The 13,535-nt window shown below is 43.2% G+C and overlaps 1 protein-coding gene across 3 annotated transcripts in view; it reads left to right on the forward strand.

Annotated features, from left to right (window-relative positions):
- Positions 1-2,989: 2,989 nt before the first annotated feature.
- Positions 2,990-13,535, forward strand: part of si:cabz01090165.1 (uncharacterized protein LOC100333421 homolog) — a 219,372-nt gene continuing 208,826 nt past the window's right edge. For all 3 annotated transcript variants that reach the window (XM_044032537.1, XM_044032541.1, XM_044032538.1), the window contains exon 1: positions 2,990-4,243. The gene's annotated coding sequence lies outside the window, so the exon portion shown is untranslated. The remainder of the gene's footprint in view (positions 4,244-13,535) is intronic.

Consider the following 13,535-nt stretch of genomic DNA (forward strand, 5'->3'; position numbering starts at 1 on the left):
GTCCAATGTGGAAAACGTGAGGTTCACTGCAGACATTTATGACTAACGCCAGAAAATGAAGCAGACGTAGAAGAAAGGACTTGGTGTTTACCTTGGTATTGTGTTCCTACTAATGCTGACCGGAGCCAAAGTGAATAAATACCAGCACGTCTCCGGAGTGAATGCCGATTAAACATATTAGCACTGGTTAAAAACCCAGTGGGAATGGAGTAAAAGAGACGACTAAAGCGAGAGAAGCTGCTACAAAGATGTGTGAAAGGTGTGAAACTAGAGTATAGAGGGTCTGCAGAAGTGCTTTAGCTGACATAATCATGTGGTATCTGTGTCTGATTCTATACATTTATGTGGAGATGCTTTGATTCAAACCCAGAGTTGTAGACTGTATCTGTCTGTCTGTCTCTGTCTGTCTGAAACAATCTTCATAAAGAATGTCAGACAACTATTTAAAAATATGAAGATATCTCATAATGTCAGTGCTCAGTGTATTATTAGTTGGGAATGCTGAGTCAGCATTTCAAATAATAGTATTACTTTTCTTATTATATCATCTGTCATCATTTTCTGTCACTATCCTTTTCTTGTGTTGTTTCCATTGTACTAAAACATTTGTGTATTGTGAAAAAAAAAACTGTCATGTCAGGCTTGGCTCTGTGATGACATGACATGACTTTGAAATCATGGATGAAAGAAGGAAGTGGTTATTTGGGTTTTTGAGGACAAGATGATAGAGAAAGAATGAATTAAAAAAAAAGTGATGCAACATTGCAAATTCATGGAGCACGAGAGAAGAAGTCTTTGAAGTGTTTGTTTCCTTTGAAGTGTAACTGCCATCTGTCCCTGTGGCTATAAAGTTAAACTAAGTACTAACCATCACGAAGGGGTGGAGAAGAAAAGATATGAGATCAAGGGAAAGGAGGCAGTAATGCAACAGTGTTGATGCTAACAGCTGTAAAACGCTAAAGTAGAAGAAAATAGCTCAGTTTTAGGGAAACCTCCGCTTGGACAGAAAATTTTAGCTCGGAAGAATCGCGGTCAAAGATGAGTGAGCAGTGTGTAACACGTTCAGCAGAGACATTTGGCTGTCAGCCTGCCCTGTCTTCAGAGATGAGTATATCTCCGTATCTGGAAGAAGAAAATGCTGAAGAATTTAGCATTCTCCTGAGACCGTCTCCTGCAGAGACGCCTGGGATTGCCGGAGACAAGATCCACAGCCTCCAAGACATACCCAAGACGTTGTTGATTGAGCTCCTGCATGAGCAGGAGTGCAGGCTCATTTGCGAGCAGCAAATAAATGAAAACATGTCCTGCGAGATCACAAGCCTGAAGAGCGAGAGACGCAACTTAATGGGTCAACTGTGTGAAATGGAGAAGCTGAAAGGGAACTCAGAGCTGAAGGTCAGGGAACTGGAGGTAACTCTTCAGGATCTGTGCCAAAAGACGGATGAGGCTGAGGCAAGTCTGGCAAAGCACATGGAGGAAATCTCCCAAATTGCCTCCACACTGGATGAGACCAGGCACCAGTGGGAGCAGGAGGAGTCATGTCGCATGTTTGAAAAAGCACAGACCATTCACAAACTAATCAATCAAAGCATCGCTCTTCAAAATAGACTTACGGAATTGGAGAGCCAAAGACGATTCTGCGATCTCATGAAGGGAATCGGTCTTCAGATGAAGTTGGGCAGCGGCGTGAAGAAGTCGTCTTTGTGGAAACAATTCCGCAAACTCTTTCGAAGAAAAAGAACCACAGAGATCTACATAATCCCAACTGTCTCCCGTTGATTCTCGTGATGTCTTTACTTACACCAAATTGTACCTGTTCATGTTCATGTTCATGTCTTTTTCTGTAGCTCAAGGGTGTCCACTCCAAAGGGTGTCCAAAGTTCTGGAACATCATAATGTATTATCATTAACAGTGTTATGATTTGGTTAAAATGTGTACAGCAGAATTAAATGAGAATGACATTTCTCCTACTTGTCCAACCTCCTCGTCATTTATGTACTCGTGCAGGCAATTTTTATTCAGTATTGAAAACAAATTACAAATGCTGTGGCATGATTCATGCAACCATCTCTGTGGTTTCCAGAGAAATATCCAGCGTCACATTCTGTGAGGAAAAATGGCTTGTTGATGCCAGAGGTCAGAGGAGACGAGCCAGCCTGGTTTGAATGAACAGAGAGGAATCAGTAACTCACATGACCGCTCATTACAACCAAGGTATGCAGAAGATCATCTCGGAATTAATCACATATCCATCCTTGAAGAAAGTGCCACGGGTGCCACTCGATCAAGTGTCCTTTGTACATAACGAAGTGTCCTATGGTGTCGCATCAAAGACATGGCTCAACATGTTGACTCTATGACTCTGCAACTCTGACATGTTCTTTAACATAATTATTTACTCTTGAGAGGTGAAACATACCATGAATACATTTAGCCAATTTTCTCTGTTTTAGTGAAATAAAGGCTCAGGTGATTCAAAAAAGGTTTTATTGTCTGAGTGACTGAACAGCAGGTGACACAGGTGAAACATTATTTGCACTGATTGTACTAAGTAGAGAAATGAAGTCAGCAATCTCTATCTATCTATCTATCTATCTATCTATCTATCTATCTATCTATCTATCTATCTATTTATCTATCCATCCATTCATCCATTTATCTATCTATCTATCTATCTATCTATCTATCTATCTATCTATCTATCTATCTATCTATCCATCCATTCATCCATTTATCCATCTATCTATCTATCTATCTATCTATCTATCTGTCTATCTATCTATCATCTATCTATCTATCTATCTATCTATCTATCTATCTATCTATCTATCTATCTATCTATCTATCTATCTATCTATGGGTGTGTCCTCTCGCTCTCTCTCACTCTCTCTCTCTCTCTCTCTCTCCTCTCTCTCTCTCTCTCTCTCTCTCTCTCGCTCTCTCTCACTCTCTCTCTCTCTCTCAATCTGTCAGTCACTCAGCCTCCTCCCACCGGTGGGAAGCACGCGCAGGAATCTGACGCTGACATCCAAACTTTGGCTGTAGGAGCGGTGGACGAGCGACGGCAGGGCGGACACCACCGGTCGATTTTAACCGGACAGCGGACGCAGTTTTGACGGACAATGTGAGCCCCGATGATGAGGATTATTCGCACACCACAGTCTCTCTCTGTCGGTGACTGAGTCCCACGCACAGCCCCGCAGCGAGAACCCCAAACTGCAGCTGCCGCGGACGGAGCTCAAGCGAGACGCTCCTTGGTTGGAAGTGGAGCTTCGGGCTCGTTTATTTCCCGCAACTCTGCGTTTTTACGAGCCTGTGAAATGTTGCCCGGTGGATTATTGAAAGTATCACTTGTTCTACCACAGTCGCTGGTTCACAGTTGTGTGCTTTAATACTTGGGCACGGAGGGAGTGGACACCGCCCGGACCCGTTTCCAACATTTTACCGGGGATTTTTCCTGTGTGTGTGTGTGTGTGTGTGTCTGTGACAGAGAGAGAGAGTCTGTGAAGACGGAACACCGGCGTCCGAGGCGCAGGATTCCCGGGCATCATCACCAGGATGTCAGTGGCTTTTATCCGTTTAATAGGCCCCATGTACCTGCAGAGATAAGCTGCTGCACCATTACGCGGATGCGTGGATACCTGACGGGCTCATCTCCACCTCCACGAGTCTCTGTGTCTCTGCGTGTAGTTTCTTTTTTTTTGTTTGTGAAGGACAAATAGTGAGCTGCGTGCGTGTGGATTCCCACTGGATCGTCACCGGGATTAAAGCGGTTTCACCTCCTGCTGACACTTTTCTGTCTCTCTGAGGAATTGTGCATGAACGAAACGGAAAATTAATGGATGACAGGACTCGTTAACGCGCCTGTGCGTTTTTGGAGTAACGTGACTCGAGCTTTGGAAGCGGGTTTTTTGGACCCCCTGCCTCCACACCCCCACCCACCCCCCTCCCTCTTCACCTTCTTCTTTCAGGATCTATATGTCCACCTGAGAGCTTCACGCCGGCTCCTGGATTCCCGGGTCATTCTTTCACTTTCCGACGGCTGTTCCGGTAAAAAGAAATCTGCTCTCGCCGCTGTCCGGTCCAGAAAATTATCATCTTTCTCCGTCTCTCTCCTCTCGCCCTCTCGTCGTGTGTGGATGAGGAAGGATTTGCGCGAGTTGGGAGAAGCTGTGGTGCATCATCATCATCGTCCTCATCATCACCTACTTTAACAAGCTGCGAATTTGGAGATAGATGAAGGTAAGGTGTGTGTATGTGTGTGTGTGTGTGTGTGTGTGACTGCAGGGATAACCGTGATGATGCCAACAATAGTTTTATTCGTAGAAATGAATCATCGCAGTAATCTGACTAGACTTTGCCATGACACCCCTGTGAGTGGGTGCGCGCGCGTGTTTAGGGGGGCTCCTCGCGGTTAAGAGCCTGTAATTGATATTTTTGCTGCCACTTGTTTCTGTACATTAGCCTGTATGGGAATGTGTGTGCATGCGCGTGCTCATTGGGCTCTTGTGGGTAATAGAAAGCTTTATTTCTGGGATGGTGCTTCCTCCCTCCCTCCCTCCCTCCCTCCCCAAAGCTGCCTCATCATGCCGCTCCAGTAGACTGGCGTTACAGCCACATCTATTATGCAGGAGGTTCGGAGATGAGAACAGAATGAGGGGGAGGAGGAGGAGGAGGAGGTGAGAGTGTGGGTCGCAAAATGAGGGAGAAGAAGAAAGGGTGAGGTGAGGAAAGGTGGTGGGATCTGAAGGTGAGTGGGTGGGAGGAGGGGGTGAGGGGGCTGAGGAGGAAACAAGGGTACACCACCGCCACCTCTGTGGTTCTATGTTAGAGATGGTCATCATCGATGATGCATTTGCAACACAATCCTTCCCATTCTTTCAGTGTTTTCCATCACCGGTGGAGGCATCAATAAACGCCAGCAAAACCAGTTGCGTTGTCAGCCGTTCGTCCCCGAGCCATAACAGAACCACCGCCACGTTTGACAGATGAGGTGATAGCCCTGGGTCATGAGCTGCTCTCCTTTTTTCCTCCACTTTCCATCATGTTGATAGAGTTTTTCTTTTGTCACGTCAGAACGTGACTGAAGTTCACTCCAGAACTGTGCAGTTTTTATTTTAGTTTTTGCTTTCAGCCTCGCCTTTTTCGTTTTATACTCATAACAGGGATTTTTGATTATGTTGCTGAATCCTCTGTGGCTCTGGAGCTCAAGTCTTCTGGTGAAGATTGGCAGGGAAACACATGTTTTTTTTCACTCCACCAGTTCATCTCCTAGCTCTTTGTTAGTTTCCTTGTGGTCACCTGCTTCCTAATAACACTTTCACCTGTTGTGTTTGGCAAAGCATCACCCTTTGCCATCTCGCTCAAGAATTTTCCCCAGTCATTCTTCTTCGCCACTTGAAGAAGCCTGGTTTGAATCCCCGCCAGGTCATAGGCTGAAGTACCCCCGGCCATTGTTAAGTGAACACTCCAAACTGACATTCAATGTACTTCTAGTGTCAGTCTGAAGCCTGGATAAATGGGAAGGTTGTGTCCGGAACCGTCATAGAAATCTCTGCCAAATCAAATATGCAGATCATCTGCTGCAGCAACCCCCGAGAGAGGGAGAGCCCGGCATAATAAAAATCTTCCTCTTCACTTGCATGGTCACCTCTTTGCTCCTCATCGTGACACACAACAGTGACTCACAGCTGCTCAGGAGACATTAAGATAAGTGTCTAGTTCCACCTACAATTTTGATGACTGCATGTTTATAGGGTGACACTGTTCTTTCTGCATTTATGCAAACCCCCTCAGATTAAGTCAGCGCTGACTTGGCTCTTAACTGTGATATATATAATGCGTGATTTCATTTTTAATGTGCTAAAGCACATGAAGAGCCTTAAGCAGAATAAAAAGTGACTTTTAAAGTAACTGTTTATGTACTGCTTGTGCCGGGTTAGCGTTAGCGCTCAAGTGAGCTCTCCAAGCTCGTCTTAAGCCATTGAAAATGTTGGGTTTCAGAGCACGAGCGGTTTGGTTGTTGTGTTGCTGTCACTGAGAACGTAGCACAGACTTTTGTTCGAACTGCTTATTGGAGAGAGCTGATGTGGTTTAGGGAAACAACAAGACCACTGAATGACTGTGGAAGGTTTCAGGACCATGGAGAGCTCTGGCCTGCTTAATTTCAGCACCATGTTAGAGGGTGGTGAAGTCCATGAATTCTGGACAGCTCTAAAAAGCGGCACTGCAGAGAGCTCCAGGAAAGTCGTAGCATACTATAGCTTAGGGTGATACATTGGTTCATACTGAAAACTACATTTTTAATGATATGACACTCAATATGATGCTGGTTCTGCTTTAATTCAAGGCTGATGTCAAGAAAGAGAATTGATAAGTAAAAAGTTTTGCTGCTTAAAAACTTACTGATACACGAGCGTTTGCTCAATGACCTGGTTCTCAGTCTGAGGGCTCTCATAGTAGATCTAGGAGAAACATTTCCAGTATCCCATAACTCTCCATCCAATCAGGAGCCAGTACTCTACACAGAGGAGGTCCTCTCTGCTCATGAGGTTAGGCTGTTGCAGTGTTATAAATGCAAACGTTATCAGCAACCGACAGGACGTTAGCCAGAAGATAACACTGCTGACAGCAGCTTGAAATCCGGTCAGGTAGTTTAACAAGGACCTGCTACAACCTTTATTAAAACAAACCTTACACAGTTCAAAAGCCCAATCACGTTTGTTTATCAGTTTCCCTTTTACAGGCGTGGCTTGCTAGCAAATGACCGCAACTTGAACATGAATAAGAAACTGGAGAAAAATATTTGATGTTCTTAAATGATCATTTTAGTTTAATGCTCTGCTGCTTCCTTAAAGGAAGGATGACTTATGCTTCCAGCTTTTTTATCATTAGGGTTCTTTTCTATGCAGATGATACACCACTCATCACCGTCTCCACAATAATCTCAGAAAGATTTTTGACTCATCTGCTGAATATTGCTGTATTTCTCGTATTGCAGTGCATATCACACCTATGTTGCTGAAATACATAACGCTGGAATGTCAGTTTTGCTAATACCATGCAGCCTGTCTTTGAATATCTAGACTGAAAGGAAGCAGAAAAGAAGACCGAGACAGAGTGAGAGCAGACAAGGTCTCCGAGATGAATAGATGGACAGAGGGATGAAGAAACAGATGGGTGAATGAATAGATGGAGGGATCGGGGGTTTTGGCTTCAGGCTGGGAGATTAATCCACAGATTAATTGTTGAACCAGACGGGATGCAGAATTTCTGCTGGAATTTAAATCACATTTTATGATCTGGATATTTGTGATAGCCTCTTACCTGCTTATCTATCACTGGAGTCGGAGGTGGGGGAGTTAGAGGTTTTGTTGTTGTTACATAACAGCCCTTTATGGATAACAAGTACTGCTTCTGGAATTGTCTCTAATGGCTTTTTTTAGTCTATAGCCCAACAGCCTGACTTACATTTAACTTTGAGGGTGAAAGAAAACTCAATGTTTCCACATCATAGCTTTTATGGTTCAAAAAAACAACCCAATTCAAACGTCAGGGGGAAAAAAAAAATATTTTATTATTTTTTGACAGAGGGCCTTTCAAGAGGAAATTAGAAGGGCATCAGCCAGTTTTGTCTCTTGCTGCCAAGCAGGTTTAGGAACAAAGAGGTCTAATCATAGACAAGCTGGATGGAGGCCAGAGTGCCAGTTGAATTACCAGACTCTGTAGCTGCCAGTGTTATATAAGGTCTGTTGTGCTTTTCAAGGTCTAAAATGAACAGGAAACACTCAGATTTAACACCGCTCACATGTGATTTCCTTTTTTTGTTAGTTTTGTTAGTTTTTTTTACAAAATTGTACAAAACCCATAATGTTTTAGCTTAAACCATAATAATGTGGACCATGTAGACTGTAGTGGATATTACAATATACTGGGGCTGAAACAATTTCTATTTAAACTATTAATTGATTATTTATGGATTACTAAATTAAGCGGTTTGAGTGTTTTTGCAAACATGATGCAATGATGATTTTGCACCTATTTGTTATAGTAGGAAGTGGTAAATAATTCAAAGTTGTTTAATGGTTAACAAGCAATAACAGAAGCAATGTGCTTTTTTCAGTGTCATCAATGAAATATATCATTACAGTACCTGTCCTCACTCTCTTTCACAAGATCACAAGATTGAATTCCTTCAGATATTTTGTGCCAACACAGCAGGAACAACAAGCAACATCATTACAGCTGAACATAGAAACTTCAAATGACTGTAATTTAGATAAATTCCCTCCCCCCAAAAGCACAAACACAACTCTGCTGTATATTTATCTTAATTCCTTTCTGTTTTACAGCAGCTTTCTTCAGCATAAAGATTCACAGCCTAGGACTTAAATTCTGATTAGCTCTTGATAGACTCACACACGGAAGCCACAGATAAAGTGATTTGTTGTTATTTATTCTCCTCCTCCTCCTCCTCCTCCTCGTGTTTTGTCTTATTTATTTAAAGATTCTTGTGAAGTTCTTTTTTTAAAATAGAACCACTGAAGTGTGACCCACATTTCTGTTCAAACAAGGAACTGCAGTTCCTTTGCTTTGTGTTTTTTTGTCGAGTTGCTGGAGTTTTACGTAATTTCATTTTTTTTATTTTTTGAGGTTCATGTTTGAAGGAAGCTAAAAGCCAAATATGTTGGCATTTGATTAATAATGGAAGGAAAAATACAGCTATGATTTTGAAAATGGGAGAGAATGGTGAAGACGTACAGCAAGTGAGGCCTCAGTGCAGGGGGTGCTAGCTCTAGCGGAGCCGTGTTTCCATCATGGTACAGTTCAGTACGGTTTGGAACAGTGAAGCCCTCGGTCAGGCTTGTGTTTCGAACGTGAACAGTACCTTTACTGGGTAGGCCGGTGTAAGCTGTGCCGTGTCGGCGTGATACGTAGCGTACCTTTATACTGGTGTGCCAACAACGACAGACAACTCAATCAGCTGACTGTCGTGGGTCTAGCACCCATATTGTACCGTACCATTACTCTGGTATCCCAAGGGACCAGAGTAATCCCCCCCCCGGAATGTTCAGCAACAGTAAAGCTTTCGAGACAAAACCAATTTCCCCTCACAGGACAGTGAAGATCAACGGTGAATGGAGATAGCCCGGAAGTTGGAGTGTGCTTCTTCTTTTTCATGTGTGTAGATTAAGGCCAAGATGTGTAAAATTTAAATGGACTACGAGTCCACCCTGCACCACTGAGATCTGTCGGTGTGACAGGCACAAGCACAGTATAAATCCAATATGGATGTCAATCTGCTAATCTCAGCACGATAGTGATCCGACGCTCATCACATCTCGCTCTGTCTCTGTGTTTCCACACCACTGTCGATCATCCTCACTCCTTTTATCTCTCACTTTTTCGTCCCTCTTCCGTCTCTCCCTCTCTTTTTACTCAAATTATTCATCTGCCTCTCTCTTTATTTTAGGCCCTACACCTCCCCTCTCTCTCTCTCCTGTGTCTCTCTTTTCCTTTGTCAAGTTGAAGGTCATATCTGATGGTGCGGCTGATGGATGGTGCAGAGTGATTTAAGAGAACAAAACACAATGGAACAGTGTGTGTGTGTGTTTAAGGGGAAAAAAAATGGTTAAAGGTGTAGTTCAGGTTTTTTTTTGAAGTGCAGTGACACATAGTGCTGAGTCTACTGAGACGGGCAAGAACATGGCTCTCTGGGAGACTCATAAGGGAACATCGATTTTACTACTCTTCAAAAAAACATAAAGGTTTGATTGAAAGTGTGTGTGTGTGCGTGTGTGTGTGTACTTTACGTGTTGTTCTCTCCTACATCTCACTTTCAGACATTTTGCTGAGAATTAATGAATCAGAAACAACATGAGCTGAAGAACAGCTTGATAACAAATCAAATGAAATCAGTGCGGGCGTTCTTAATCAGTTGCCATGATTTGCCTTCTGACGCAGCCCCGTCTGTCTATCTATCTGTCTGTCTGTCTCTCTGTGGTGCTGCTGTTGGCTGATGTAAACAAAACACCAGTTTTTACCTGTTTAGGATATTTCCCTGGCATAAACACTGACCTTGTCAGGACCAGTCGTCCTCATGAAGACTCAAACCTGGTCCTAATGAGACAGAACCACATTTCTGAGGAAGTGCATAAGATTTGAATTGTGATTAGGTTAAGGTTAGGGGTAACATTTTGTTAAGGCTGTCCAAATGAAAGAAAGTCCTAAGAAGAATAGTTGTACTGTGTGTGTGTGTGTTTGTGTGTCCTTTGAGATTAAAAGACTTTGGATTTTACAGGCAGATCTGTGTGAGTGCTACAGAGAGAGAGAGAGGCAGATGGAGGTTATGGGTGAATCCTCTGTAGGCTTCCCCTCCATTTTACTGTCCATCAAACACAGTGTGAGTACACACACACACACACATGCTCTCTCTCTCTCTCTCCCTCTCTGTTGTTGTGAAATCTGCTTGCTGTCCTCCTTTCCTCTCCACTCCCTGTACTCTGCATGTTTGTTTGTGTTCTCCTGTTTTACTCCCCATCTCATCTAAAGCCACAGTGTGCATCAAAGAAAGGTTTTCAGGTCCTGCAATATGTGATTATTTTGAATTATTCAAATTTGTATTGATTTTAAACAGGTTGGTAGATGGTATGTGTGATGCAACATCAACACAAATACAATGGTTTGCAGGGGTTCTGCACGAGTGACATCATCCTTACCAAGTAACAAAATCAGGATTTTGAACAAACACTATAATATAGTACAAATATCCCCTCAGACCAGCCCCCTCCCATGGTTTCTATCAGTTAGGGGCCGGGTAATACTTTCCAAGTTCTGCGTCAGCTTCACACTTTCACCACATGCATGTACTGTATGTGCCCGCGGTTCCGTTCTGGGTCTGAATCCACGCATTTGTAGATCTCATGTTCCACTTGTTTGCCCTTTCTTTGGAGCCCATAACACGCCTCACACTGAGCGAGTTCAGCTTCTTAAATGTGAACATGTTCTGGTGTCTTTGCTCCTCCATGACAGGAAAATAGGAACGTCTGTGGGTTTGTTTGAGTGTTAGGGTTCAATACGGTGGAAATGGTTGACATTTGACCGATCTTTTTTTTGATATTCTATGGAACAAATTGATGAACTGAGAAAACTGACTGTTTAGCAATGACAAAAATAGATGCTCGTGTTGGGAGAGTATCAAATACGACACAATATATCGTTGTTATTGTTACTCTGGTGCAGAAATATTCCCTTTTTAGCTTAGAAAATAATGCATATATGTATCGCAAGTTACTCTTCAACCAGACAGGGGACTTGAAAATTGTCCCCTGTTCAACGTGAAGTCCTCTGTTTGTGAGTGTGAGCGTTCTACTGGTTCACAAGTACACACACACACACATACTAAGTATATTGAGGCAGAGGTTCCTCTTACAGCAGGTGGTAGAAACCTTAAAATACAGTCTGTGTTTGTGTGCCTCCTCTTTTTGTCCCAAGTGTCCCTCTCCCTCCTTCCTCCTTATTACTTCTTGTCCACCTACATCCACTCTCTCGCTGGAATAACTTCACTTCTCGCTCGTCCCGCTCTCTCTCCCTCTCTCTTGCTGGGGCCTTCGCGTAAACACAGCTTGCGGTTCAGTTCCGCCACGGCTCAGCTATCCCACTGAGACAGAAAATGGGAGGCACGTCGTTTTAAGCTACAGACGCACAACTTGCCGCGCGTTACCAGCAAGTACAAGATGGAGGGATTTCAAACGAGGAGCCAGGGATGAAGAGGAAAGCAGAATAAAGACAGAGGGGGAGAGAGATGGAAAAAGGCACACACACAGAGAGAGGGAGGATAGATGGTAGCCAATTATGTGGCTCAGCTTAGTGTGAACAGTGGGACATGCGGGGTGCTGTCAGCAGAGAGATAAAAATAGACACTTTCAGTGTGTGTGTGTGTGTGTGTGTGTAAAGTACGTGCGATATGTTTTCTCTATTGTATTAAGATTTCTCACCATAATTAATTGTGCACTTGTTTTTCATCATTGTGTGTGTGTGTGTGTTTGCAGCCCCGAGACACAAAGATGACATCCTCACACCTAGACTGCATTCAACACTGCATTTCTTATTTTGTGAAGATCGGGTTTACTTAACTCTGGCTTAATAAGGAACATTTTCGCACAGTTTGTGTGTGTTTGACACGTTGCACCAGTGACGTAGTTCACAAGTATTTCAGGTGAAATTCTCATTTCTCATAGGGATGAGACGTTGTGTCTGCCAATATCACAACCTCGAGTAGCTACCGATACTGATATCATTGCGATACAGTCACTTTAGACCATTTCGATGAAGCAGTGAACGTCAAATTTGTGCCGAGTCATTTCAAAGACACAATTCTCCAACTGTGGAACAAATATTGTTCTCCCAAAAAGGAGAAATAAACACTCAGTTAAAATGGCTTTGCTGATATTTTACTTACATAGTGCACAGTGAAGCATGCGATGTTTGGATTGTATCGTATTTAACAAGTCAAGTCAACTTTATTTGTAGAGCAGATTTTAAAACAACCAAGTGCTTTACAGAAGGCAAAGCAATATAACAGGTATACAACATAACATCAGTAACAGTAGAAGTAAAACACTACAATAAACAAACTATTATAGTAAAATGGTAAAAACTACATAGAAGTGTCCAGGTTGACTATTCTTATCCTGGTGAAGGCTAAGGAGAAGAGGTGGGTCTTTTAAAGCGATTTAAAATGTTTATATATCGGTTCGATGTCCGATCCAGTCATTCTGACCAGGTTTGAAACCGATACCCATTCCCATCCCCAACAACATCTGATCTTTATGTAAGGTGCATTGTTGGGTTTCATCTGCAACCTGTTAAAATACTCATGTTTTGGGGATCAGCGCTGCCTGCATGTCCTGACCTAACCTTTTCGTACCAGGTGATCACACACACAGATGTCCTTGTTTCATGCGCGATTCATAACCTGAGGCATTGTCCAGCTCTCGTTGATACCCTGGGTGGAAATGTCTGCCTGCTGTGCCTTAAACACCGCCTGAGGACGTCACACTGTGACACATGGAGATGTTACTGATGCTTCTCCTCGACCTAACCAGGTGTTCTTTGTGCCTTCACGTAGCTTATAACCATCAGCCTTTTTAACTCATTCCAGCAAAATAATCTGGATCATATAGGATTTCTAATTATGGATTCAGTGTAACGTCATCAACAGTGTAGGTGTGTGTGTGCGTGTGTGTGTGTGCGTGTGTGTGTGTGTGTGTGTGTGTGAGTGTGTGCTGTGTGAATGTGTGTGTGTGTGTGTGTGTGTGTGTGTGTGTGTGTGTGTGTGTGTGTGTGTGTGTGTGTGTGTGTGTGTGTGTGTGTGTGTTTGTTTGTGACATACATACACACACACACACACATGCAGAGAGAGAGGGAGAGGGAGAGAGTGAGAGAGAGCAAGAGCAAGCTGAATGTCATGTTTGATGTAATGAGTTTCATGGGTGAGTGTCTCCATGTAAGGCCGGGTCATTAAATGGTAATG

This window comes from Solea senegalensis, linkage group LG8, assembly GCF_019176455.1.
Source record: "Solea senegalensis isolate Sse05_10M linkage group LG8, IFAPA_SoseM_1, whole genome shotgun sequence".
NCBI classification, from domain to species: domain Eukaryota; kingdom Metazoa; phylum Chordata; class Actinopteri; order Pleuronectiformes; family Soleidae; genus Solea; species Solea senegalensis.